This window comes from Chlamydotis macqueenii, chromosome Z, assembly GCF_036417535.1.
Source record: "Chlamydotis macqueenii isolate bChlMac1 chromosome Z, bChlMac1.mat, whole genome shotgun sequence".
Classification (NCBI taxonomy): Eukaryota; Metazoa; Chordata; class Aves; order Otidiformes; family Otididae; genus Chlamydotis; species Chlamydotis macqueenii.
Genome location: NC_141593.1, coordinates 72,493,384 through 72,504,070, shown reverse-complemented (window position 1 = coordinate 72,504,070; position 10,687 = coordinate 72,493,384).

Sequence of the window (10,687 nt, the reverse complement as noted above, 5' to 3'; positions counted from 1 at the left end):
TAAAGCTGTGGGCATGAGACCCCCAGCCCACCCACGGGAGGCAGCCAGCAGATAGATGTACGCTGTGGTCCAGGTGCCATTTGAGGCTTCTTGTAAAGTTGCTTAGTGAGTGTAAAGGCTCAGTCCTATTCGTGTGCAGGGAGGCCTCAAAACCTTTCCCCAAGCCTAAATGAGAGTACTTTGACTGCCAAAAGGAAAGAGGAAAAGAAGGAAAGCCATGCGAGTGGAGGAGCTTCCTAGCTGGGCCTCATTGTTGGAGGGCTCTGGGGGACAAGGGGGTGTTTGGGTATCCAGAGGGTTGCACTGTTGCACCCCATGTTTGAGTAACCTGAAGCAGCCTGTGGGCAAAAAAGGTACCAGGTCAAGTTATCTGCCATTTCAAGGTGAAGAACCATATGCTTCAGTAGAGGATTAATATTTACACAGTTCAATACACATCCAGCAACTCAGGTGCTTTCAAGATGCCACGATGTTCTGCCTGTATCGATTATGATCTGCCAGTGAATGTTACCCCTGCCCTTCTCTGAGCTGCCAGAACAGCAAGGATCTGGTTTGCAGGCAGAGTGGACAATTTCCAGCAGTCCCTCCCTTCCTGCTTATGTAGGGTTGTGCTTTGCAATCCGGCTGTGCTACATTCCCATCAAGGGGAGCTGGTGTCTGAGAATATGAATGATAAAGCCAAAAAAAACCTTTCAGACAAATAATTAAGTCACAGCAAAATTAAACTGAAGGCAAGCTGGAGCCATTTGGTCTATCCAGAACCTGGCTTTCACACCTTTTACCCAAGAAATCCAGCTTAAAAGTCTGCTAGGGGATCACAGAGAGAGGAAAAACAACAACAAAACCATTATAGGCAGAGTTTAATAAGAAGGTAGAACAGCCTGCAAGGATCAGCCACAGAGTCTAGCTAGACAAGTGCTCTGACCGGGAGCCTGCTGGCTTAACATGCGGCCCTTGCAATAAGAGTGTGGCAGGGAAAACACACCCAGAGAAACTGCACACCACCAGCACCTCACCCCACACGGGGAATGGGGTAGGGACAAGCTTTTGTCACCTTCAGGGCTTACCTCAGCCAACCTGTGCTGTGAATCAAACTGATGATTCACCACAAGCAGCCGCTCTCACAGGCAAGGGCTGGCGCTGCTGATGGAATGGTGCCTCCAGGTCTGTGCCAGCTACCTGCAAGGCTGGTGTGAGCCCAGGATTTCTGGAGATGCTGCTCACACCTCCGCTCATTTGCACACTGTTTTGAGGTCAGGACCTCCTGGCTCGAAGTGGCTTTCCCTCTTGCAGTTCCCAAAGCACAAACAACTACAGCAGCTCTGGGGGCACAAAACGTCCCAGCAGCAACAACATCAGCCATGGGTCTTGCCAGTCCTGCTTCAAACTGGCCAAATTGAAGCAAATTAATCCAGTCACGTGGGCCACTACACAACTTTGCGTTCAAGCTCCTGCTCCACATCTTTGTCATGGCAGGATGGCTTAGCATCCTCTCCTGCTGCAGCAGCCTCCTCGACAAAACAGGAAGCAGAGCTGGCAACAACAGTCTCCTGCGACTCTCAGGCTCATAAGCCACAGTCCCCACAGCTGCACCCCAACATCTCCTGTCCGAACAAAACTTCTGGACACTGAGGGGGCTGGCAGAGTCTGCAACAAAGGAGTGGAAAGAGACCTCACTTAGGACACGCCAGAACTGAAGAGCCTGCATCACCCCTATTACAGATGAGGAGACTGCTTCAGTCAACAGGGAGATGCTTTTTCTCCTTTGCACTCTTCCGCTTCAGCTTCCCACCCTTTGCCTCCTGCTGGAACTTCCATCTTCCTCCTAACACCTTATCAGCCATTCCCTTCCCAGGACTCCTCATCACTCCTATGACACTGCTCTGCAAAATGGCTTGCCATTTTTGCTCTCCTCTACAAACATTTAACAGGGGGTTTTTTTAGGTTTATTTGGGTTATAATTGAATATTGTGTGGATTTTTTTTTCCATCTCTTTAAATTTATAATGGTGGTGTGTCAGCAGCTCTGCTCATAAACTTTAAACTGCAGCCTGCTAAAACCTGTCCAACATCTCAGTTATATCTTCCTGCTAGAGGGAACTGCTTTAATGTCTGTTAATTATAAATATCCTCCCAGGTGTCTGCCAAGTTCTATGCCAAGTGTTGGCATAAAACGAAGCAGTGTCATTAAAGTATCACACTGCTAAAACTGGGACCTTAGTTCTGGCAACTCTTTCTTATAATCAAAAAAGACCATTTGCTGCTGGGCAGCTTTATGATTTTGCAGTCTAGGTAACTGTACTCACTGTTAACCTGGAGGTTGCTGCCCTCTTGCTTTCTGACTGAGGATAGCAAAACCCTCCACTGAACAAGGAAAAGGTTTCAGGAAGCCCTGCCCAGCCACTGGATGTGCAATTGCTGCGGGTTAAAAATCATTGTAAGAGAAATAGTGTACTGTAGTTATGTAAATACACTTATGCTCTAACTGTTTTGTTCACGGATTAAAAAAAAACCAAAAACTTATTCTGTTTTTTCTGAAGTCATGCTCCTCTGAAATTATCACAAGTTTAGGGAGGTAAAAAAGGGCAGTAAGGTGGAGTGTTGAGGCCACAGGTTTCTGAGGCTGCTCTCCCAGTCTCTCCAGAGCTTTCTTTGATGGTTCCTCCACTCTTCTCCATGGTTCCTGTCTCCATCCCCACCATAGGGTGCTTCCCTGCACCAGGACACGTTGCTGAACCCAGACACCCACCACCCGTGCTGCAAGCTGCAAGTGGTGCCATGCCATGTTTTAGCGTGGAGAGTGTGGGCTAGCCAGCTTCTTCTGATCTCACCCCAAGAAGAAAGCGAGTGCTAGGGCTGCACCTTGGTAAAGACAGAAAGCTCAGCCTTTTCCCATAGTAATGTTCCCAGAGGGTCCTACTTTGTCCTGCCCCTACAGAGGACTGTTGCTGCCGAGTAGCGTATCACCAATGGGTCTTGCTGTGTCTTGGGCAGCGAGGTGGTCCAGCCCCCAGAGCAGCATGCAGCACTGCCAGGAGGAGCAGCAGGAAAGTGTGGGGTGCTGCTTTGCAAGTGCCATTCCCCTCTGGAGCTGGGCATGCATGCTGGGGAAGCATTGGCAAGCTCTGCCCTGGGGATGGCTCACCTCTCCCCAGTGGCCCCACAGAGGAATGGTGCAAGGCACGTAGTCCCCTGTGGAGGAAAATTTGGCACAGGGAGCCTGGCTTTCTGAAACCTGCCTGCATAGCAACACAGGGCAGCCCAAGGCATGGCCCGGAGGACAGGCCCCATGGTGCTGGGCCTGGGGCTAGCTGGGGGGGACGTTGTCTTGCACAGCCAGCGGGGGCCAGGGCACACAGCACCCAGCACAGGGAGGTCATGGCGGTTCACAGCATGGGGGCCAAGCCCCAGCACTCAGCAGTGGGGAACAAAGCCTGGCACTGCTCAGGGCCAGGTCCTGGGGTGCTGAGAGCGGGGACAGCCTTAGTGGCTGCCTTCGACAACAGAATTCATAAATCTCCTATTCACGTAGGAGCCTGAAATTCACAGCTCAGCATGGCTGAAGGACACAACCGAGGCACCCTGCACAGGGGCACATGGTGGACAATGATGGTACAACCCCAGGCCAAACCCCATGGGCCTTGGCTTGGAGGGAGGTGGAGAGCAAAAGCCTTAAAGGCCCGAGGGCCAGGGCCCAAGGTGCACAGGGAAGTTGGTGAGGTGAGGGTCTCCATGGCCTGAGGACTTGGCTCAAGCAAGACCTGAGATGAAAGGACCCACAGAACAAATCTCTCCTGCACAGCTGAACAGCTTGGCCCTTCTCTCCTCTGCACAGCAGCCTCCTCGACATAAGAGGGAGCAGAGCTGGTGACACATTTCTCTGTTACAGCTCCACCCAGCTCACTCAGAAGCAGAAGAACAGGGGTTCACTCAGCCCACACAGGTCATTAGGAGCTCTGGTGCAGGCAGAGGCCTATCTTGGGTCTCCTTGCTCCTGCTGAGGCGCCAGCCTCACTCTCCTCACCTGCCACACGTAGCACGTCTCTCTTCCCTGGCCGCTAACACCAAACCCTCCACTCCTCACACTGCCACTGACAGCTCCTCCGGCTCCCTCGCTGCTCCTGTCGCTGCTCTCCTCTCACCCAGCTCAGCTTCACAGACTCTGGCTCCTGCTGCCATCACCACTTGCCCCTTAACTCTTCCAAATTTCTGCCTGGGCGCATCCAAGCAGCTGCTGCTACAGCCACAGCCCAACTGCCTGTAGGCAGGAGAGTCTCCTGCCCTTGAGAGGAGCCCTGCCCCAGAGCAAAGCCTCAGCAGATCCACCCAGCAGCCCCAAGGCTACCTCCCCCCTCCACCAGCACCAGCTTGCCAGGAAACTTCCCAAAAAGCACCACCAGCAGAGCACTGCCACAGCAAAGGGCCCTTTGCAGCCAGCACGGAGGTTACGAGGCCGTGCTATCAGCCTTCAGCACGCTGCGCTCTCAGGTGCAAAAGCTGAAGCAGCTGCTGCTCTCACGAGCGCTCCGAGCGCATCCTCATCTCCCCCGCCGGCACCCAGACCCCTGACGCACACGGGACTCACGCAGGCGACCGCGGCAGGACGTGCCTGCTTTCTGTGGGTCTTCCAGAAAAAGCAGGCACCACGGCAGGATTAAGCTGTCGCTCTGCTCCGTGCCACCTCACAGCTATGCCCTGTGGAAGCGGCGCACCGCTGCCATTTCCATTCAATGCAAGGCTGACTTCTGACCCACCCCAGTGACCCGCAGAGGATTACCACCACAATCACAGCTCCAGCGGACTTAGCGCTGCCACAATGAGGGGACAGCAAACACTTTCTCGCCACCATCAGCTGATGGCCCAGGGCGCCCGACAACAACACAGAAAGAGAAACGATGGGGCAGCAGTTGGGTAAGCCACCTGGATTACAGAGGCTCAACGCGGGCTGAAAACCAGCATGTACCGCTAACCCAGCAAAACGGCAGCTCCAGCCCTCATCTCACTTCACCCAAACACCGGCGGGCAGCTGCTGGGTCCCAGCAGGCTGAGACGGGCCACAAACGCTGCAGCCGAGAAGTCAGGCAAGAGGCAAAGAGCAGTCACCTGCAGACAACCACGACCCTGAAAACGCAGCATCACCTATCACCTACACACAAACCTCCTCCTGCTTTCTATCGCGCTGGCCACAACAGCTCCCTCCTGGGCCTGCGAAACAGCGACAGCCCACACACCCTCGGTGTGACACCCTTGGCCAGATTTCTCCCCACAAGACACGGGAGCAGGCCCAGAGCACAGGGTAGCTGCAGCAGCATCAAAAAAGCAAATGGTCGCCCACCTCCCTTCTGGGTACGACCCACATTTAAACTTCGCTTTCTGCAAGGGCAGGAGCCTGGATTCCCGTCTGCCAGAATGCACTGCTGGCATGGCAGCATCCCAGGGTCCACCACACTTCATTTCACCTCGCTCACACACACACACACACGTGCACACACTGACCTGTTTACCACAGTGACGTGCCTCTGCATGGGCATTTCCTTAGATGGTCCACTCCCAGCGGCTGGAGGTACGGCAGACCGGGCGCTCTCCATAGTGGGTTTCACCACTCCACACGCCACTCCTCTGCCTCGTGATGGGCGAGGAACAGGTTTCTTGCTGCCTTCCTCTGGCATGCTCAAAGACCTGGGCTGTCGCAAAGTTCCTTTGGGCTTTCCTAAAGAGTTTGCAGACGTAGCCGTGAGTAGCGCCCAACCCAGACTCTTCTCAAGCACAGCACATGACTTCCTCCAGGGAGTCCATACTTTCCAAAAAACAGTTGAAAAAGGATGCTCTCAGCCATAGTCGTGGGTCTCTTTGCTACTGCATTGCAGCTCACACCCAAGGACTCACAAACCACAATCTGCACCACCACACTGCAGCAGGGAAAGAGACAGGAGACCTGTCTCCCCTTACACTCCTGGAAAAGCCACGCACCTGTGAGGTGCCACAGCTGGTCATGTCTCAGCTGGAACCCATGGGCAGGCTGCCCTTTACCAGACAACGGCAGCAGCAGCTCCCAGAGATGTAGCACATGGAGCCTAACCCTCACCTCCCTGACCACCTCCTGCACCGCCACACAAACAGTTGTTTCTTCTCTCTCTGGGAGCCTCCTCCTCCCAAACTCCCACCACACAGCAGAGGTTACCAAACAACACCTGCAGAGCAACAGGCCACAATGGCCTTCGGGCCACACTGGGATAAACTAGCTTTCGAGTCACTTCACTGTTCTCTTGCTGGCTGGACCAGATCAATTGTGGTGGGCTCAAACCCTTCCAAGGGGGATCGCTGTGCAAGACGCTGAACCAACGTGCATTTACGGTCATTGTTGTTTGAGTGGGATAAGAGTCACCAGTTCAGCTTCCCAACTAGAGGGCACATCGTCACTGTGGTTGCAGGACAACAAGAAGCAGCAAACCCTTCCTTGCAGACAAGAACAGGGAATACGAACACACTGCGAGACCCACTGTCATTCCAAGCTGACAACGGAGCCTTGCCTGGGCCTGATCCTGGGATACCCCGCTGACGGCCACGCAACAGCGGCACCGCAGCAAGGAACAGCTGACCCACAGGCTCTGGGAAAACACTGCTGCACAGCTGACGCAAGAAGGCACAGACGTACAGAGCAGTCCCTGGGCACCAGCAACGTCGTGGCACCAGGGCACTCGCAGCCGTAACAGAAGCTGCTGGAACAGCCACAGCTGATGCTGCAGCGGCTCCTCCCCACTGCGAGGGCACAGCTCACCCCTGCCACTCCACAGGGAGCCAAGCTCCACCCCAAAGAATGAACAGGCTCATTGCCACACTTTTTACCCTCATCTCCACCACCTTTCCCACAGAACCACAGGCAGGTGGAAGTGAAGCAAAGCGTCCTCCAAGAACTTTTTTTCCAAGATCATTCACATCTCACGTAGTGCTTGGGAAGGGCTTCCTCACTGACCGTGGCTTGCAAGCACAAGCACCCTTCTCAGCAACACTCCCCGTTCCCAGGAACTCTTCAGCAGAACCACACAACTCACGGTCATTAGTGACACAGCCTCAAAGCCAAGACTTCTGCTCCAGCAGCTGCCCAGTGCTTTCACAAATGCTGGCCCTCCACACCTGCCTGGGGCTTACCTGCTAACGTGACTGGAGATGTGTTCTTCAGCCTCATCTGGCAGTTCACTTGCCGTCCCATTTTCCGCTTGGAACTCCTCTGCCGGGCCACCAGTTGAGCAATTGGCACAGTCTCGCTGCAAGCAACAGCGTGGCAAACAACCTGTTTGGAGCAGGAAGGGGACAAGGGGGAAAACAGTCAGTGAGGCCCCAGCTCATCCACAGGCCATCCTCGGAAGGACTGGTGACCATTTCCATGCCTGTAACTGCTGGGTCATGCAGGCCTGCAGGCACTTCAGCAAAGGCTTGGGCAGCAGACACAGACCTTGGAGATCCCCCTCTCCTTTCGCAGTGCGCCTCAGAATCAGCAAAGCAGACAGACAGAGCTGTGCACTTCAATGACCCACAGCCACCGTGGTCTTAGGGGGCTGGGAGAAGCAGCTGCTCCCACAGCTGTGTTGAGGACCTTCCTCAAAGCAGAAACTTTCTATCAGACCTGGTACTGGTGCTGTACCTGATTACCAAGGTACATAAAGTCAGCATTGTGAAACTCGTTTGGTCTGGGTTTTTGACTCACAGTCTGAGATACAAGCCCGCAAGAGACTGCACCATGGTGAACATGTCCATTCACCTGCTCAGACTAGCAGGTGGCCAGCAGCAGCCTTTGTAAACCAAAGCCTACCTTAACCTTCATGGATTTATTTTTTTCTGTGTTTATTGAGAATGTGCAAGTCTTTCAAAGTCATAGGAAAATACACAACCATTTTTGTTGTAAGTGCTCGATATTACCCCAAATGATGAGATCTCCCCCAGGTTTCCACTGCTCTTCAGCTGTCTGCACAGGGCTAAGGAACATATTGAGTGTAACCAAATTATCGTAGGCAAGTAACTGTCTGTATTTGCACCTTGTGTTAGGCTCAGTCTGCAGCAAGACCATGCTGCATAACCTGGGGAACTGCACAAATGGATGTGTTCCCAGACATCAGTAGAGCGAGGCAGCTCACGAAGCTGCCCCTGCCCACTCCTCACTGTCCCAGCTGCCAGGCCATGGTTCAGACCAGGCTGAAGGCAGCTCTGTGACTCACTCACCAATAGCTGAGGAATGCCCAGGAGCAGCTTCCTAAACTGCCTTCCCAGCTGTTCAGGTTTGCATGCTGTAAGTATCCTCAGCAGTCTGCCCAGGTTACTCTCCATCTTGTGGTCGTCTTATGGCAAAGCATCGGGAACAGGTGGTGCAAGTGTTAAGCTTCTGCTCCGTGCCCACAGCTTCACTACCATAACTGTGTAGACACATCCAGAAGAAAAAGAAAACAATTACATCACATTTAAGAAACACATTCATTTCCCATCTTTCCCTGAGATTTTGGTTGGACTTTAGGATCAAGTTGCATTAAATATATATACAGAGAGAGAGGAAATCCTGACTGGACAGATAATGGTAGAGTTGAACCGCATTCTGCAGACACCTAGTTCAGGCTAATTCCTATCCACAGACATTTTAAGGACCACATGAGAAAGAAGGTTTTGGGGTGCAAGACACAGACCTCTCACTGCCTGGAGAAACAAGGCAATGGGTGCTCCTTCACTCTTTCCTGCACATGGTCCTCCCTATGTCTTCTGTCCCTGACTCCATGCCCTGAGTGTCCGATATCCATCATTGTGTTCCTGCACTCTCACTTCCTGGCTTTGCTTTGGGCACGGCTTCTTCCAGATTAGTAGTTTCTGTCTTTGTTCCTTCAGGTGCTCTTGCTGTAGCCCTTCTGCAGTATTGGAACTTGCTGGCCTCTCTCACAACTTTTAAAGCCTCTTTGGCTTTTTTTTTTGTGACTTGCCAGTGCCCTAACATCCTCCTCTGCCCTTTTCTTTGGCTCTTCTGCCTGCTCCTGCCTCTGGTTTCTGATCATCTTGCTATCAGTATAGCTTTGATCCCACACTCCCTCCCAGTGCTGGAGTCATGGCCACCTCTTGCCATGGTGGGAACAAGCCTTGGGGCTGCTTGCCCTCCTCCTCCTGAGCAGCTCAGGACTCCAGGCGAGCACTGCCTGCTCCTGCTGCGAGCAGAGCAGGTTTGGACGCAGTCCCCGGCACAGTAACAAGCCACGTTGTCCCTTGGCCTCCCCCATGGCTCCATCTCCTTCTAGGGGTAGTGGGGGAGCAGCTAGAGCAGATACAGCTGGTCTCCTTCATCAGGGGGAGTGTGGGGAAAACACCCTACTAGCTTTGCCAGGGCTTCATCTGGACACACAGATACTCTAGACATGCTCCATCATCAGAGCCTCCCCACAGCTTCTGGGGAGACCATGATGCTGCAGGGACCTCATGGGTGATGGTGTATGAAGTGGTGGGAGGCTCCTTGTGCTGAGGGACCTGACAGCTACCAGTAGAGGATGGACTTGGGGCTGGTGCTGGAAGTGTGGCCGCCACAGCGGCAGCTGCCAGGCTCATGGAGCCTTTTGTCCCCCACCACACACAAGCAGGGGAGGAATGCTCTGAGGAGTTAAGCAGAAGCTTCATGTCCTTGAGGCTTAGAGGACAATAACGGAGTGATTGACCACAACTGTTGCAAAAGAAGCCAAATTCATTTCAATACCAGAAGGAACCAGAGGATGCCTTTGTTTCAGACAAACTGGCTGAATCAGCTAAGCGTGAAGAACAGTTGTGTAACTGTCTGTCCCTGACTTAAAGAAATGCAGAGTACAAGCACAAAGTGGGAAGAGAGGGGACACAGACTTCACATTGCAGACTCCGTGGCAATAAACTCAAACAGACCAGCGTAGGGAGTGTATATGCACTTATCCCAACAATAAGTGCAACAATGTCAAAAACAACGAACAAAGGACCTCTAAAGAGAGAGCTCCAGGCTTCAGCTGGCTGGAACCCTCATATCACTTCCTGGCAATTAGGGACAGCCAGTGTTGTGACAATAAGCATGTTCTAGGAATCAGTAATGAGATTCACAACTATGTTGTGATTCCACAGTATACTGGAAACACAGTAGTCTGCAAAATGTAATGTGTATTTATACTGTGATTGCCATATCACCCTACTAAATGGAAAACACTTGTAAATGCAAATAGCCTCCAATGAGTAAACTTTGTATTAAGCATTAGATTCTCCATGGGTGGAGTATCTAAAAAAGCCTGGTCAGAGAATACTGGAGTCTGACAGGAAGCAGTTTCTGGAGGCTGGCATGGTTGTGGCAGTAGGCAGCTGTCACGATATCTTGGAGGTAGTCATCATTGGGAGCCCTTTGCAGGCGTTCCCCAGGTGAGGTTCAGCATCTCCACCTCCACTGAGTCACATGACCATGCAAGTCACCCTCTGTGGGGCTAGCCTCTCGCTTGGCTGTGGCAGCCCTCCATCAATCCACTATCATGCAGCTTGGTCTGATGTTGCCTCCAGTCTGCCTCTCAGAAGTGGCCAACACCTGCAGAGAAGGGAATGCTGCTGTAGGTGAGCTGCAGGGTGGCAGGGCCCCCTGACAGCAGGATGGTGAGGAGCTCTTCATTGCTGGCAGTGGGCAAGGGAACATACTTCATGAGGCCTGAAGGAATATGGCC